Source organism: Chiloscyllium plagiosum, unplaced genomic scaffold (genome assembly GCF_037043375.1).
Source record: "Chiloscyllium plagiosum isolate Xiang-an unplaced genomic scaffold, Cpla_swu_hap1 HiC_scaffold_1, whole genome shotgun sequence".
Lineage (NCBI taxonomy): Eukaryota > Metazoa > Chordata > Chondrichthyes > Orectolobiformes > Hemiscylliidae > Chiloscyllium > Chiloscyllium plagiosum.
In genome coordinates, this window is record NW_028270139.1 from 106,887,736 (window position 1) to 106,901,782 (window position 14,047).

Here is a 14,047-nt window from a genome sequence, read left to right on the forward strand (position 1 = left end):
ACAGGTCATGAGGGGGGTGCCAAGTTAGAGTCATAGACTTGTAGAGATGTACAGCACAGAAACAGACCCTTCGGTCCAACTCGTCCTTGCCGACCAGATATCCTGACCCAGTCTAGTCCCACCGGCCAGTACCCGACCCATATCCCTCCAAACCCTTCCTATTCATATACTATTCCAAATGCCTTTTAGATGTTGCAATTGTATCAGCTCCACCACTTCCTCTGGCAACTCATTCCATACACTCGCCACCCTCCTGCATCTCTTTTATATCTTTTCCCTTTCACCCTAAATCTATGCCCTCTAGTTCTGGACACACTCACCTCAGGGAAAAGATCTTGTCTAATTATCCTATCCATGCTCCTCATGATTTTATAAACGTCTAAAAGGCCTCCAACACTCCAGGGAAAACAGCCCCAGCCTGTTCAGCCTCTCCTTATAGGTCAAATCCTCCAACCCTGACAACATCCTTATAAATCTATTCTGAACCCTTTGAAGTTTCACAGCATCCTTCCAATAAGAAGGAGATCAGAATTGCACGCAATATTCCAAAAGTGACCGAACCAATGTCCTGTACAGCCACAACATGATCTCCAAACTCCTGTACTCAATACTCTGACCAATAAAGGAAAGCATACCAAACACCTTCTTCACTATCCTATCTACCTGCGACTCTACTTTCAAGGGGCTATGAACCTACACTCCAAGGTCTCTTTTTTCAGCAACACTCTCTAGGACCTTACCATTAAGTGTATAAGTCCTGATAAGATTTGCTTTCCCAAAATACAGCACCTTGCATTTATCTAAATGAAATTCCAAATGCCACTCCTCAGCCCATTGACTCATCTGATCATGATCCCATTGTAATCCAAGGTAACGTTCTTAGGTGTCCACTACACCTCCAATTTTGAAGTTATCTGCAAACTTACTAACTATACCTCTTAAGCTCACATCCAAAACATTTATATAAATGATGAAAAGTAGTGGACCCAGCACTGATGTTTGTGGCACTCCACTGGTCACAGGCCTCCAATCTTAAAAACAACCCTCCACCACAACCCTCTGTCTTCTACCTTTGAGCCAGTTCTGTATCCAAATGGCTAGTTCTCCCTGTATTCCATGAGATCTAACCTTGTTAAGCAGTGGCCCGAGGGAAACCTTGTTGAATGCCTTACTGAAGTTGGAAGATTGGAACTGAAAAAGGTGGGGGAAGGGGAAGTGAGGAAATTGGTGAAATCCACATTGATGCCATGGGGTTGGAGGATCCCGAGACAGAGGTTGAGGATTTGGCCCAGGATCTGCATGCCCTTGGTGGAGTGGGAGGTGAGTTGAAGTGTTTGGCTACACGACATTGGGAGGGGGGAGGAGTGGGTGCAGGTTTTGCGATTCCTGTGGTGGCAGAGAAAGGTGCCAGGAGGGGAGGATGTGTCAGTGGGGGGCATGGACCTGACGGGGGAGTCGCAGAGGGGATGGTCTTAACGGAAAGCGGATAGGGGTGGGGAGGAAAATATATCTCCGTTGGTGGGGACTGTTTGTAGGTGGCAGAAATGGCGGAGAATCTTGCAATGTATATGGAGGTTGGTGGGGTGGAAGATGAGGACTGGCGGATTCTGTCCCGGAGGGGTGGGGTTTGAGGGCAGAGGTGCGGGAAGTAGATGAGATATGCTGGAGGCCATCCTCAACCACTTAGGAGGGGAAATTGCGTTCTTTGAGGAAGGAGGCCATCTGGCATGTTCTGTGGTGGAACTGGTCCTCCTGGGTACCAGATTTGTGCTGATAAGCAACAAGGAACATTTGTAATGCTCAAGTGTCAGGCAGTGATTGTTTCCAACAAGGCAAGGTATGACCATTAACCCTTTATGTCTAATAGCATTACTTCTGCTGAATAACCCACTATAAACATCCTGGGGGTTACAAATGATCAGACATGAAACATACAGTGTAAATCTTATGGTTACAAGAACTACTCAGAGGCTAGGGCTTCTTTGGGAATTAATCACCTCACCTCAGATCCTCCAGAGCTTGGCCCCCTTGTACAAGGCAAAGCTGGAGTACTCCCCATTTGCCTGGATGGTGCATCTCCAACAACACTCAAGAAGCTTGACACCACTCAGTACAAAGTAGTCCATTTAATTGGCATTCATCAACACCTTCAACATTCTCCCTTCACAATCATTGCACAATGGCAGCTGCGTATTCCATCTACAAGATGCACTGCAGAAATTCCTTATCCTTCTTAGGCAAGTACCTTCCAAACTCAAAACTATCATCATCAAGAAGGACAAGTGCAGGAAATACTTGGAAACCCACCACCTGCAGGTTACCCTCCAAGCCACTCACCATCTGATGTGAAAATACATTGCTGTCCATTCTCTATCACTGGGTCAAAATCCTGCAACTTTCTAATTCATGGCGCTGTGGGTCCACCTACTAAAAATAGACTGCAGCAGTTCAAGAAGGCATTATCAGGAGATGTTGACAGTAGACTCTGTGAGATATTACTTGTTGATTATGACTAAGTCAGGAAAGTTTCTTTGTCTAGCCTGTAGGGTGGCTCTCTCAATTTTGACCTCAACCTTGCAGCTATTATGATTACTTTGCAAGTTTTACTGGCCAGTATGTGCCACTGTTGTTTTTGGTACATACATTAATGCCACAAGCTATATCTGGTTTTATGGACTTCCAACTTTTTTGTCATAGTTTGATACAATTGCATAGCTTGCTGGATCACTTCAGATGACAGTTAATTGTGAACTACATTTTGTTGGTCAGGAGCAATGCAGTAAGTCAGAACAGGTAAGGACAGCAGAATTTTTTCCCTCTAATATATTAACAAACCAGCTGTGTTTTTACAACCATGAGTTGCTAGTGTAATAATATTGCTGCTATGCCCGACTTTGGCAAGGGCAACCTCTTGTAAGACTTTGCATTCCCAGAGCTAACAGTAACATGGCATTTAATAAATAGCAGATTCTCCCAAAAACCAGGCTGTTATCAGTGACTGATCTGTATTATAAATTTCAGCATAAAATAGACATTGTTTCATTGTTTTTGCAGTGAGCAGATTAATAAAGTGGCTAACTCTGTCTCAGTGATTTGTCAGTGACACATTAACATGTTCATGCTGGCTTCACTTCAGCATATCTGAGAAGCAAATTTGAGGCTGTGTACTGGAACCCAAGGCTTCTGGAGTGAGTCATTTCAAATAAAGCTTTGTTCTTCTGACTTTGCCCCTCCTTGCTTTGTAGTTCAGTTGTTAAGAATCATGACAATACCATTTGGTAACTTTCTTAATAGAAAGGGAGGGCAATATTATATCTGTAGGACATTATTGATCTTCCTGCACAAATAGAATATGTCTTGACTAAGTTCACACTGAAGGACCAATTACACCTTTGTGCACTCCCAGGTCAAAGCTTCTAGCCAGAGACATATACAGGCAATCACTGAAACACACATTTATAAAATCAGTATCTTCCCCTGTGCTTCGTTACTAATACTCAAGTAAACTGGTAAACTGTTACAGCACAAGTAGAAATATCACACAGTAATTTCCATTAAATAATAAAAATTTAAGACAAGCACTGTTAGTGCCACCTTGAAACAAGGACAAACACAGAATGAATATGATAGGTATATTATTCTTGTTTTGTTGCACATCTAATCAATGATTTAACAATCTTCAATCACCATTATTTAAGGAGTTAAACTTTCAAAGTTTATTGCATTGCATATTTAGTACACTTGAAGTATGAAAAATACATAACTTTTGAAAAGACTTAAAAAGGTATTGTTATTTCATGGTAATAAGGTGACATCTTCACTGATGTGATTTATCGCCACACCTCAAATTCCATGATATGTATCTCATAAAAAGCCAGTGGCTAATGGAATAATAAAGAAATGTAAAACTCTATTGCTGCTGAGGTACTTTGGCAACAGTACATACAAATGAACATTAGTATGGATCTATATCAGCTGTATATCTGCAGAAACAGCTTGTTGACAGGTTTATGTTTGTTTTCCTCCAATGTGCTGGAGTTTGACAACTAAATCCTGCAAGTAGCTCATCTGCCTTTAACAGGATGACCTCTAATATTACTAAACTCACATGTAATTTTCCGTCCATCTGGACTGAATAGCCCTGCAATGTCTCTCTTTTATTATTTTATACAATGCAGGTATCACTCAAAAAGGCTGTATTTCTTGCCTATTCCTAATTCCCCTTGAAGTGAGTGACAGTTTCAGAGGGCATTTAAGAGTTAATCACATTGCTGTTTACTAGATTAGATTACATTATAGCGTGGTAACAGTCCCGTCGGCCCAAAAGGTCCACACCGACCCGCCGAAGCGCAACCCACCCAGACCCATTCCCCTACACCTAACACTACAGGCAATTTAGCATGGCCAATTCACCTGACCTGCACATTTTTTTTGGACTGTGGGAGGAAACCGGAGCAAACCCACGCAGACACGGGGAGAACGTGCAAACTCCACACAGTTAGTCGCCTGAGGCGGGAATTGAACCCGGGTCTCTGGCGCTATTTGGAAATACTAGATTTTGGAACATTGCTCCTTCATCAGGTAGGTAGTGGGGCAGAATCATAAGACACAGAACTTATAGCACAAGATCACAGTGTCATGCAAGTGATACGATATATTGAACAAACCTAGATTACTGTTAAGTCTTTCATCTTTTAGAATGGGTTGCAGGTTTCGATTCATTAATATGTAAATTCCAGAACTTCTTTCAAGATAACTTATTTAAAAAGTGCCATCTCAGCTCATACAATGCATTAAAGGTGTGAGGTTAGAATCTGTCAGTATTCCAATCTTGCGTCAGACTGGTTTTATTTCCAAAGTAGACACACACACACATACACATTCATTCACTCACACACCCACTCCTACTCTCTCCCTCACATGAACGCACATTTGTGAATTTGTATTTGTAGAATTGTATTTGCAGATACATTTTGCTCAATAAGCACACAACCTGCAGGCAGTCAATCCATGTGACATTTTATAAATTCCTACTTTGAAAACAGAACCAGTCTGACTCAAGGTTGGAATACTGACACATTCTAACCTCACACCTTTGATGTATTGTCTGAGCTGAGATGTCACCTTTTTAAATAAAACCTTAAGTTAACTCAGGAATGTGACATGAAAGAAGTTCTGGGATTTACATATTGTCAGAGAAATTTACCCAGTAGGTTAGAGATCACAAAACACAGCTCAAAGTGAAATTGACGAACAGTTTATTGCAAGCGATATCGCTGGAGGAGAAAACAGACTAGCTGACACAGAACTGATAGTCTGCACAGAGAATTTGATTTCTCCTCCCAGAGCTGAGGATGAGACCAATTTTATAGTAATGTTGCACATTGACACTGATTAAGAAATGGGAAACTATAATGTTTCTGGAAATGGAGTAATTTAGTTGCAAAGATGCTAATTGGAAAACAGTTTATCAGATGAATGTCCTGTTCCTTCACACAATGCAACATCCTGATAGTATCATGGTTCCATTCATCTTCACAGGTAGGTGTTAAAGTCTTTTCTGAAGTGGTGAGATGCTTCCATTGTCCTGTGGTGCCTGTCTGTCTGTCCTGCTCTTTGTGTGGCTTTGGTGTTGCTGGGTTGTGAAACTGCCCTTAGGACTTTGAGATCTCTTGTCATGTCCATGGGAGCTTAAACTGTATTCCATTGTCTGCGTGCTGTCTGACCCAGTTTGTGAGCTGCTTGGAAATTCTGGGTGTCCTGGTACAATTTGGCCAATTTGGTTTTGTGGGCCTATCGTGGGTTAGCAAGTCTTTTCCCACACATATTAATAAACCAAAACCTGCAACCCATTCTAAAAGATGAAAGATTTAACAGCAATCTAGATGGACTAAAACCTGGTGTTGAGTGATTTTTTTTTACTTTAGAGTGGTGCAGGAAAAGCACAGTAGGTCAGGCAGCATCCGAGGAGCAGGAAAATCGATGTGCAGGTCCTGGGTCTCCTCCACCACCATTCCCACACCATCTGACGCCTGGAGGAAGAATGCCTCATCTTCCACCTCGGAACAGGTCATGAGGATGGTGCTGAGTTGGCAGGTTGGAATTTGGGTAAGGTGGGGGGAGGGGAAATGAGGAAACTAGTGAAGTCCACATTGATGCTATGAGGTTGAAGTGTTAGATTAGATTAGATTAGATTACTTTACAGTGTGGAAACAGGCCCTTCGGCCCAACAAGTCCACACCGACCCGCCGAAGCGCAACCCACCCATACCCCTACATTTACCCCTTACCTAACACTATGGACAATTTAGCATGGCCAATTCACCTGACCTGCACATCTTTGGACTGTGGGAGGAAACCGGAGCACCCGGAGGAAACCCACGCAGACACGGGGAGAATGTGCAAACTCCACACAGTCAGTCGCTAGTTTCCTCATTTCCCCTCCCCCCACCTTACCCAAATTCCAACCTGCCAACTCAGCACCATCCTCATGATCTGTCCTATCTGCCAATCTCCCTTCCCACCTATCTGCTCCACCATCCGCTCCGACCTATCACCTTCATCCCCACCTCCATCCACCTATTGCACTGTCAGCCACCTTCTCCCCAGCCCCACCTCCCTCCCATTTATCTCTCCATCCATGAGGCTCCCTGCCTCATTCCTGATGAAGGGCTTTCGCGCAAAACTTCGATTTTCCTGCCCCTCGGATGCTGCCTGACCTGCTGCTCTTTTCCAGCACCGCTCTAACTTTGACTTTGATCTCCAGCACCTGCAGTCCTCACTTCCACCGAGTTGATTTTTAACATTGTCCACCCCAGTCCAACATTGGCACCTCCTCATCATGACATTTACTGAGGCGAGCTTAAATTTCAGATTTAGCAGTCAATTGGGTTTAAATTACACCAGCTACCTTTTTTTTATTCATTTGAGGGATGTGGGTGTTGCTGGTTGGCCAGCATTTATTACCTGTCTCAGTTGCCCTTGAGAAGGTAGTGGGGAGCAGCCCTCTTGAACAGTCCATGTGTGGTCAACTCACAATGCTGTTAGGAAGGGAATTCCAGGATTTTGATCCAGTGACAGTGAAGAAACAGTAACATATTTCCAAGCCGGGATGATGCGTGGCTTGGAGGGGAACTTGCAGGTGATGGTGTTCCTATGTATGTTTTGTCCTTCTCAATGGAAGTCGTTGTGAATTTGGAAGATGCTGTCTGAGGACCGTTGGTGAATTTCTGCAGTGCATCTTATAGATAGCATACACTGAGTTGGTGATGGATAGAGTGAATGCTTGTGGTGCCAATCAAACTTTTTCCTGGATGCTGTCAAGCTTCTTGAGTGTTTTTGGAGCTGCACCCATCCAGGCAAATAGAGAGTCCTGACTTATGTCTTATAGATGGTAGACAGGGTTAAGGGAATCAAGCAGCTTGTAACTGTTGTCAGCAGTGATCAATCAAGAGAGTGAGCACATTGACAAAGCACAGCGACATCCAGCAATCTCACATATACAGACAGCATGGGCCAGCAACCTGAATTGGGGGCTTTTATTTCTACTTTCCCTGGACATTCAGGTTTATTCTAGATGCAGTATAAATAAGCCAATACAGTTCCATCAATGGAATATACCTAATGTTCTCTATTCTCGTAAAGAACACTACAAAAATCGTACCCTTATTATGTTTGCAATCAGAAGTGAACACTTTTACATGAACTTATCTAACGATTAGAGCAAAATAGATGATCATCCAACTCTGGCTCAATTGCTTGTCACTGATCAATCGACCTCCCTCAGCTCGGTACATTTTAACCAGGAGGCAAACTACCTTTAATTCTTTTTCCATAAATAAACTGTTCATTCAAATCTTGACACTATCCAGTCACCAAAAAACTGATCCATTGACTATCTCAACTGTGTCATGTTTTCCTCACCAATTTGGTCAATTAGCTCATTAAGACTCACTTGTGTCTCCTGGGAAAAATGTTTATGTTTTGCCTTTGACGTACTTTAGCATAAAAAAATCAACTCACATTCACTGTGCACCTCTTTTATGTCATCCAGTCAACTGATATTTATACAGCACAGTTCCATGACAATCACAAAGTCGACTGATAAGTAGTCCACATTATTACATTTGATCCACTCTGTTTTAAGCAAAGCTTCAACTTTTCCACATCCACTATGACATTTCAGTCCATTACTGCTTGAGTTACAAGGCTCAATCCAAACAAATAGACGTATTCATTCAACCTATTGCAAAACCCATGACCTCTCTAATCATTAGGTTATCACTAGGCTCCATATGCTTTCTCCTTTTATTTCATTCTAATTTAATTTTAGTTGACCCAACAAATTGCGGGTTAATATCTGCAACATTAACCAAATGGCCATGTTTCAATAATGAAGGGGAATAATTTTCAGTCAAATCAAGATGGGTGGGGTGGAGGGGGATCCTGGTACAATAGTCAAGGGCATCATTCAATTTCTGCAAATAGAAAATAGTTGCGATCACACCCAGATTGGGTGGAATCAGTTTTGTTTTCTCTTTATCTGAGCACTTGTGTGTGATCTGAGGCTTTTCAAGGGGAAATTGCATTAATCAGTAACTTTCACAGAATAGCTTGAAGTCATCCATATTCAAAGCATTGTGTATGTGGAATGCATGCACTGTCTAACTGTGTTGGCTGCAAATGTTGGTGACATACAATCTTGTCCCTGTTATCTGCTCCTTACCTGGCCTAGCTTACATGTGACACTAGATCTGTAAGATCATAAGACCAGAAGACAAAGGAGCAGAATTTGGCCATTCAGCCCATCAAGTCTGCTCTACCATTCAATCATGGCTGATAGGTTCCTAAAATCATGGAACCCCTACAGTGTGGGAGCAGGCTATTCAGCCTATCAAGTCCACACTGACCCTCCAAAGAGCATTCCAATAAGACCCAACCCCTTACCCTATCCCTCTAATGCCACATTTACCATGGCTAATCTACCTAGCCTTCATATCCCTGGACACTATGGAGTTCATTTGAAATAAACCATTTACTCGTAAAAGGTGTGCATCATCAGTTTTAGTCTGAGAAAGTATGAATCAGTCATTTTACCTGCAAAAGGGAGGAACCATCCATTTTGACCACAAAGGTGGAGAAATGTTTCCAGTACTGCGGTAAACACCATAGCAGCATTGCTCTTCTGCAAGCATTAAAATCGGCTGAAGCAAGGAGAATAAAGAGTCAAAGTTACCAGGAAGATGTAATTTCAAAGATGAGCCAAAGAGGGCATTTTGGAGGAGATAATTTATAAGATACAGAATTGTTTCCAAACTAGATAATAAATCAGAACCAAGGATATATGCTTTTGTATAGAATTGGAAGCATTGCTGATAGTATTATAGCTCTTCAAAATGTAAAAGAAGCAATATATGCTTCTGATGAAGGTCAGAAAGCTTTTGACAATTCCTTTCATTCAGGATAAATAAAATGTAGGAAAAACCAAGATTTAATTGAAAAATAACAAAGAACAAAGAACAAAGAGCTATGCAGAATAGGAACAGACCCTTCGGCCCTTCAAGTCTGCGCTGACATATCTTGCCCTTCTATACTAAAACTGCCTTCACTCACAGGATCCAATCTCTCTATTCCCTTCCTATTCATGTATTCGTCCAGGTGCTTCTTGGATGCTGCTATTATGTCTGCTTCCCCCAATTCCTCTGGCAGCAAGTTCCATGTACTCAACACCCTTTTTACTAAAAACCTGTCTCACACAGTGTCTGTCCCTGTTGTTCAGAAGGGAAGGGAGCGAGGAGTAAAGCATTAATCATTGGGGACTCCATAAGTGGGCGACAGATAGGAGATTCTGTGGGAACAAGAGAGACTCGCGGTTGGTGTGCTGCCTCCCAGGTACCAGGTCTGGATGTCTCGGATTATGTTTTCAGGATCCTTAGGGGAAGGGGGAGCAGCCTCAAGTCGTGGTCCACATAGGCATCAATGACATAGGTAGGAAAAGGGATGGGGTCATAAGACAGCATTTCAGGGAGCTTAGAGCTAGAACAAACAGAATTGTTATCTCTGGTTTGTTACCTATGCTAGCGAGGCAAGGAATAAGGAGAGAGAGCAGTTGAACATGTGGCTACAGGGATGATGCAGGAGGGAGGATTTGGATACCGGGATAAGTGAGGCTCATTCTTGGGTAGGTGGAACGTCTACAAACGGGATGGTCTATACCTGAACCAGAGGGGTACCAATATACTGGGGGGGAGATTTGCTAATGCTCTTTGGAACATTTAAGCTAATTCAGCAGGGGAATGGCAACCTAAATTGTAGCTTCAGTGTACAGGAGATTGAGAGTAGCGAGGGCATGAATAAGATTTCAAGGTGGCAGGAGTGTACCGGCAAGAAGGAAGGTGGTTTGAAGTGTGTATACGTCAACAACACCAGGAGCATCCGGAATAAGGTGGGTGAGCTTGCAGTGTGATTGGTACCGGGGACTTCGATGTTGTGGCCATTTCAGAGACATGACTATAGCAGGGACAGAAATAGCCATTGCAGGTTCCGAATTTAGATGTTTCAGTAAGAACAGAGAAGATGGTACAAGAGGGGGAAGTGTCGCATTGTTAATCAAGGACAGTATTACGGTAACAGAAAGGAAGTTTGAGGACACGTCTACTGAGGCAGTATGGGTTAAGGTTAGAAACAGGAAAGGAGAAGTCACCCTGTTGCGAGTTTTCTATAGGCCTCTGAAAAGTTCCAGAGATGTAGAGGAAAGGATAGCAAAGGTGATTCTGGAGAGGAGCGAAAGTAACAGGTTAGTTGTTATTGGGTCTTTAACTTTCCAAATATTGACTAGAAATGCTATAGTTTGAGTATTTTAGATGGGTCATTTTTTGTCCAACGTATGCAGGAGGGTTTCCTGACACAGTATGTAAACATGTCAACAAGAGGCGAGGCCACATTGCATTTGGTGCTGAATAATGAACCAGGCCAGGTGTTAGATTTGGAGGTAGATGACCACTTTGGTGATATTGACCACAATTCAGTTCTGTTTACTTTAGCGATGGAAAGGGATAGGTATATATCGCAGGGCAAGTGTTATACCTGGGGGAAGACAATTATGATGCAATTAGGCAAGATTTAGGATGCATAGGATGGGGAAGGAAACTACAGGGGAGTTCTTTGAGAAGGTGACCAAGCAAGTGGTTGAGGGTAAAGCAATTGATGTAGTGTATCTGGATTTCAGGCTATCATTTGATAAGGTTCCCCATTGTAGGCTATTGCAGAAAATACGGAGCATAGGATTGAGGGTGATTTAGCGGTTTGGATCAGAAGTTGGGTGGCTGTAAGAAGACAAAGGGTGGTGGTTGATAGGAAATGTTTATCCTGGAATTCAGTTACTAGTGGTGTACTGCAAATATCTGTTTTGTGGCCACTGCTGTTTGTCATTTTTATAAATGATCTGGATGAGGGCATATAAGAATGGGTTAGTAAATTTGCGGATGACACTAAAGTCGGTGGAGTTGTGGATAGTGCCAAAATATGTTGGAGGTTACAGAGGGACATAGATAAGCTGCAGAGTTGGGCTGAGAGGTGGCAAATGGAGTTTAATGCAGAAAAGTGTGAGATAATTCACTTTGGAAGGTGTAACAGGAATACAGAGTACTGTGTTCATATGGATGAACAGAGAGATCTCTGTGTCCATGTACCTAGATCCCTGAAAGTTGCCACCCAGGTTGGAGGGTTGTTAGGAAGGTGTATGGTGTGTTAGCTGTTATTGGTAGAGAGGTTGAGTTCCAGAGTCATGAGGTCATGTTGCAGCTGTACAAAATTCTGGTGTAACAGCATTTGGAGTATTGCTTACAGTTCCAGTTGTCGCATTATAGGAAGGATGTGGAAGCTTTGGAAGGGGTTCAGAGGAGATTTACCAGGATGTTGCCTGATATGGAGGGAAGGTCTTATGAGGAAAGGCTGAGGGACTTGAGGCTGTTTTTGTTAGAGAGAAGAAGGTTAAGCGGTGGTTTAATAAAGGCACACAAGATGATCAGAGAATTAGAGAGGGTGGACAGTGAAAGCCATTTTCCTCAGATGGTGATGGCTAGCATGAGGAGACATAGCTTTAAAATTGAGGGGTGATTTTTATAGGGCAGATGTCAGAGGTAGGTTCTTTATTCAGAGAATAGTAAGGGTGTGGAGTGCCCTGCCTGCAACTGTAGTGGACTTGCCCACATTAAGGGTATTTAAATGGTCATTGGGAAAACATATGGATGATAATAGAATAGTGTGGGTTAGAAGGGCTCTAGATTGGTTTCAACCTCCAGTGTTACACTGAAAACATCCTCGTAAATCTTTTCTGAATCCTTTCCAAAGCATCCACATCCTTCTAGTAGTGTGGTAACCAGAACTATATACAATATTCCAAGGGCAACCTACTTAAAATTCTATCAGGCTACAGCATAACTTATCTATCCTTGTACTTAATGCCCCTTCCAACTAAGACAAGCATACCATATGCCTTCTTTATTACTTTATCTACTTGCACTGCCACTTTCAGTGATCTGTGGACCTGCTTGCCCAGATCCCTCTGCATATCAATGTTCCTGAGGGTTCTGCCATTCATTGTACAATTTCCACCTGTACTTGACTTTCCAGATTAAACTCCATCTGCCATTTTTCTGCCTATGCCTCAAACTAATCTATATCCTGTTGTACCCACCAACAATCCTCCTCACTATCTGCAACTCTACCAATCTTTGCATCATCCAGAAACCTACTAATTACACTTGCTATATTTTCCTCCAAATCATTTACGTAGATCACAAAAAGTTCAGCACCCAGAGGAATCCACAGACAATTGTAGCCATGATTTCTGCAGAGTGGTAGTGAAAAAAATGACCATGGAGATTTATATCAGAATTCATAACAGAAACCTTTGTTTTTGGAATTTTGGGTGAGTCTTTGTCAGATTTATTACAGTCAAAAGAAATGACTCTAAAGAAAACCATTCAGAAGGTCAGTGAAAGAGAAATCTGAAAGAAGCACATATAAATCCCAAGAGGGGAACATTGATCTCAATACAGGAGATTAGCGCATTCCATTTCATTCTAAAGGTGTGGAAACTTAATGACACACACGGCTACTGTGAGTAGCACACCCACCAGATATTGTCAGCTCAGTGGAGCAAGGAAGCCTCGCAGATACTAGCAAAGCCCATCAATTAAAAAAATGCTTTCTTTTGTCAATCAATGGATCACTTACAGGAAATGTATCAAAATCACAGAGTAGCAAAAAAGCCAAAACCAATTATATCAAAGTAATAATGTGGTGTTATAGGTCATAATGGAGGAAAACCAAAGGTTTTGCAAAAGAAAATAGATGAAAAGGACCTTATATTTTATCAATGGGCATCTCACCAATTTTAAACTTGATGCATGGGAGAGTGTCATAATATTATCAGGTTGTACAGCATAAATGAATTAATTGTTTACAGCCTATAATAGTGCAACTTCATGGTCCAGAAGGTATTGCACTTAGATTATATGTATGTTATAGAAGATAGAGCATAAAACATAGAACAGACAGCATAGGAACAGAGCCTTTCACCCAACCATGATGCCATTCTAAATAATCTCATTTGCCTGCATGTGGTCCATATCCCTCTATTTTCTGACTATTCATGCATCTGTCTAAATGCCTCTTAAATTTTGAAAGTGTATCTGCTCCTATCACCTCCCTGGTAGATTACTTCAGGCATCTAGCACCCTCCGTGTAAGATACTTTCCTCGCATATCTCTCTTAAATGTTCCCCCTTTCACCATAAACCTATGTACTGTGTTTGCATTTCCACTCTAGGATAAAGACTCCCATTATACACTCTGCACATACCTCTCGTAATTTTATATAATTTTATAGGTTGCCCTCAGCCTCTGATGCTTCTAGCAAAAACAATCCATGTTTGTCTAACCTCTCCTTATAACTAATACATTCCAAACCAGGCAAAACTCTGGTAATTTTTGCACCATCCCTAATGCCTCCAAATCTTTGCGACAGTGTGGCAACAAGAAATG

At 42.1% G+C, this 14,047-nt stretch overlaps 1 long non-coding RNA gene across 1 annotated transcript in view; it reads right to left on the reverse strand.

The window, feature by feature from the left end:
• LOC148152184 (uncharacterized) overlaps positions 1–9,241 on the reverse strand; it is a 278,077-nt gene extending 268,836 nt beyond the window's left edge. Inside the window, exon 1 of the long non-coding RNA XR_015758965.1 lies at positions 9,096–9,241. This is a non-coding gene — a long non-coding RNA (uncharacterized LOC148152184). The remainder of the gene's footprint in view (positions 1–9,095) is intronic.
• Positions 9,242–14,047: the final 4,806 nt, after the last annotated feature.